This window comes from Rhipicephalus microplus, chromosome 7 (assembly GCF_043290135.1).
Source record: "Rhipicephalus microplus isolate Deutch F79 chromosome 7, USDA_Rmic, whole genome shotgun sequence".
In the NCBI taxonomy this organism is placed as follows: domain Eukaryota; kingdom Metazoa; phylum Arthropoda; class Arachnida; order Ixodida; family Ixodidae; genus Rhipicephalus; species Rhipicephalus microplus.
The window spans coordinates 170,859,454-170,863,043 of record NC_134706.1 but is presented as its reverse complement, the minus strand read 5'-3'; the positions used below and the strand labels follow the sequence as shown (position 1 = coordinate 170,863,043).

General features: G+C 41.9%; 2 non-coding genes across 2 annotated transcripts; both read right to left on the bottom strand.

Moving 5' to 3' along the window:
• Positions 1-899: 899 nt before the first annotated feature.
• TRNAT-UGU (transfer RNA threonine (anticodon UGU)) lies at positions 900-972 on the bottom strand. The gene has a single exon. It is a non-coding gene; the product is annotated as a tRNA-Thr (tRNA).
• Positions 973-3,137: 2,165 nt separating this feature from the next.
• On the bottom strand, positions 3,138-3,210 carry TRNAT-UGU (transfer RNA threonine (anticodon UGU)). Its single transcript has one exon. It is a non-coding gene; the product is annotated as a tRNA-Thr (tRNA).
• Positions 3,211-3,590: the final 380 nt, after the last annotated feature.

Below are 3,590 nucleotides of genomic sequence, written 5' to 3'. Positions count from 1 at the left end.
GCTCTAACTACTGATCTATAACAGCGGGCTTCCCCCAATCCACTTTTTAGTATTTTTTGGTGAATTTAAGCGTGCGAGTTTCAGTCAGCGCCATTTGCAGCCAAGCCGCGAGTGTGGAACACCATTTTTTGAGCCTGCGTGGCGTAACGTAGGACGTGAACTTATTAAGAGTGGGCAGCTGACCAATAGTACCTCTCAAAAACCTAATGACTCCAAGTTTGCCAGTACGAGACCCTCGGTAATGAAACCGAAAGACATTAATCTGCCAGTACGAGACCCTTGTTAATGAATAAGGAGAAGAAGTTTATACCTAAGGGCTCGTTTTCCGTGTTTTGACACAATAATAATGAGATCTACCAGACAATAACAGCAAGGAATGTATAGAGGAAGTTATAACAACAAATATAATGTAAATATAAAGAAATAAAAGTGGGTAAAAAAACTACGAGCCGCAAGCAGGAATCAAACCTAAGACCATTGAATATCGCATTCGATGCTCTAACCACTGAGCTATCACAGCGGCCTTTTCCTAATCCACTTTTTTGGGGTTATATGTGAATTTAAACGTGGGAGTGTCAGTCAGCGCCATATGTAGCCAAGCGGTGAGTGTAGAACACCATACTAAGAGCCTCTGTGGCATCACGTAACACGTGAACTTATTACGAGTGGGCCGCTGACCAACAGTCGCTCGTATACAACCTAATGACACCAAGTCAGCCAGTACGAGACCCTCGTTAAAGAATAAGCGAAAGAGCTGTATACCTAGGGGCCCGTTTTTACGTTTTTGACACAATAATAATGAAATCTAACGGACAATAATGCCAAAGATTGTATAAGGGAAGTTATTAGAAGAAATGTAAAGTAAACAAGAAGAAAGAAAAGCGGCTGAAAAAATAAACTGCCGTGAGCAGGAATTGAACCTACGAGCTTCGAATAACACGTTCGATGCTCTAACCACTGAGCCATCACAGCGGCCTTCCACTAACCCACTTTTTTGAGTTTATTGGTGAATTTAAGCGTGCGAGTTTCCGTCAGCGCCATTTGCAGCCAAGTCGCGAGCGTGGAACACCATTTTATGAGCCTGTGTGGCGTCACGTAGCACGTAAACTTATTACAAGTGGGCAGCTGACCGAAAGTCCCTCTTATACCACCTAATGACACCAAGTCAGCTAGTACAAGACCCTCTTTAATTAATAAGAAAAAGAGGTGTATATCAAAGGGCACGTTTTTTCTCTTGTTTTGACACATTATAACGAGATCTAACAGATGATAATGCCAAGGAATGTATAGGAGAAGTCATTATAAGAAATTTAGTGTAAATAGGAAGAGGGAAAAGTGGGTGAAAAAATAACCAGCCGTGAGCAGGCATCGAACCTACGACCTTTTTATAAAGCATTCGATGCTCTTACCACTGAGCTATCACAGCGGCCTTCCCCCAACCCACTTTTTGGATTTATATGTGAATTTAAACGTGGGAGTGTCAGTCGGGGCCTTCTGTAGCCAAGCGGTGAGTGTGGAACACCATTTTATGAGCTTGTGTGGCATCACGTAGCACGTGAATTTATTACGAGAGGGCAGCTGACCAATGCTCACTCTTATAAAACCTAATGACCCCAAGTCTGCCAGTACGAGACCTTTGTTAATGAATAAGGAAAAAAGGTTAATACCTAAGCGCTCGTCTTGACGTGTTTTGACACAATAATAACGAATTGTAACAAACAATAATGTTTAGGAATGTATAGGAAAATTATTACAACAAATGTAATGTAACTAGGAAGAAAGAAAGTTGGGTGAAAAAATAATTAGCCGTGAGCAGGAATTGAACCTACGACCATTGAATAACGCGCTCGATGCTCTAACCACTGAGCTATCACGGCGGCGCTCTCCTAACCCACCTTTTTGGGTTTATTTGTGAATTTAAACATGGGAGTGTCAGTCAGCGTCATCTGTAGCGGAGCGGCGAGTGTGCAACACTATTTTATGAGCCTCTGTCGCATCACGTAGCACGGGAACTTATTACGAGTGGGCAGCTCAACCTAATGACACAAAGACAGCCAGTACGAGACCCTTGTTAATGAATAAGCAAAAGAGCTGTATACCTAGAGGCTCGTTTTTACGTTTTTGACACAATAATAATGAAATCTAACGAACAATAATGCCAAATGTTGTATAGGGGAAGTTATAAGAACAAATGTAAAGTAAATAAAAAGAAATAAAAGCGGCTGAAAATATAACCAGCCGTGAGCAGGAGTCAAACCTACGACCTCCGGAAAACACGTTCGATGTTCAAACCCCTGAGCTAATACAGAGGCCTTCCCTAACCCACTTTTTTGGGTTTATTGGTGAATTCAAACGTGCGAGGTTTATTCAGCGCCATTGGCAGCCGAGCGGCCAGTGTGGAACTCCATTTTATGAGCCTGTGTGGCGTCACGTAGCACGTGAACTTATTGCTAGTGGGAAGCTGACCAATAGTCCCTCTTATACCACATAATGACATCAAGTCTGCCAGGAGGAGGCTCTCGTTAATGAATATAGGAAAGAGGTGTATAACTAAGGGTTCGTTCTCTGTGTTTTGACACAATAATAACGTAATCTACCAGACAATAATGCCAAGGAATGTATAGGAAAAGTTATTACAACAAATGTAATGTAAATAGAAAGAAAGAAAAGTGGGTTAAAAATAACCAGCCGTGAGCACGAATCAAACCTACGACCATTGAATATCACATTCGATGCTCTAACCACTGAGCTATCACAGCGGCCTTCTCCTAACCCACGTTTTTTGGTTTATTTGTGAATTTAAACGTGGGAGTGTCAATCAGCGTCATCTGTAGCCGAGCGGCGAGTGTGCAACACTATTTTATGAGCCTCTGTCACATCACGTTGCAAGTGAACTTATTTCGAGTGGGCAGCTGACCAATAGTCGCTCGTATACAATCTAATGACATCAAGTCACCCAGCACGTCACCCTCGTTAATGAATATGCGAAAGAGCTGTATACCTAGGGGACCGTTTTTACGTTTTTGACACAATAATAATGACATCTAATGGACAATAATGCTAAAGATTGTACAGGGAAAGTTATTAGAACAAGTGTAAAGTAATTAAGAAGAAAAAAAGCGGCTGCAGAAATAACCAGCCGTGAGCAGGAATTGAACCTACGACCTTCGAATAACACGTTCGATGCTCTAACCACTGAGCTATCACAGCGGCCTGCCCCTGACCCACTTTTTTGGGTTTTTTGGTGAATTTAAACGTGCGAATTTCACTCAGCGCCATTTGCAGCCAAGCCACGAGTATGGAACACCCTTTTATGAGCCTGTGTGGCGTCACGTAGCACATGAACTTATTATGAGTGGGCAGCTGATCAATAGTCTCTATTATACCACATAATGACACCAAGTCAGCCAGTACGAGACCCTCTTTAATTATTAGGGAAAAGAGGTGTATATCAAAGGGCTCGTTTTCCCTTGATTTGACACAATATAATGAGATCTACCAGACAATAATGCCAAGGAATGTATAGAGAAAGTCACTATAAGAAATGTAGTGGAAATAAAAACAGGGAAAGGTGGGTGAAAAAATAACCA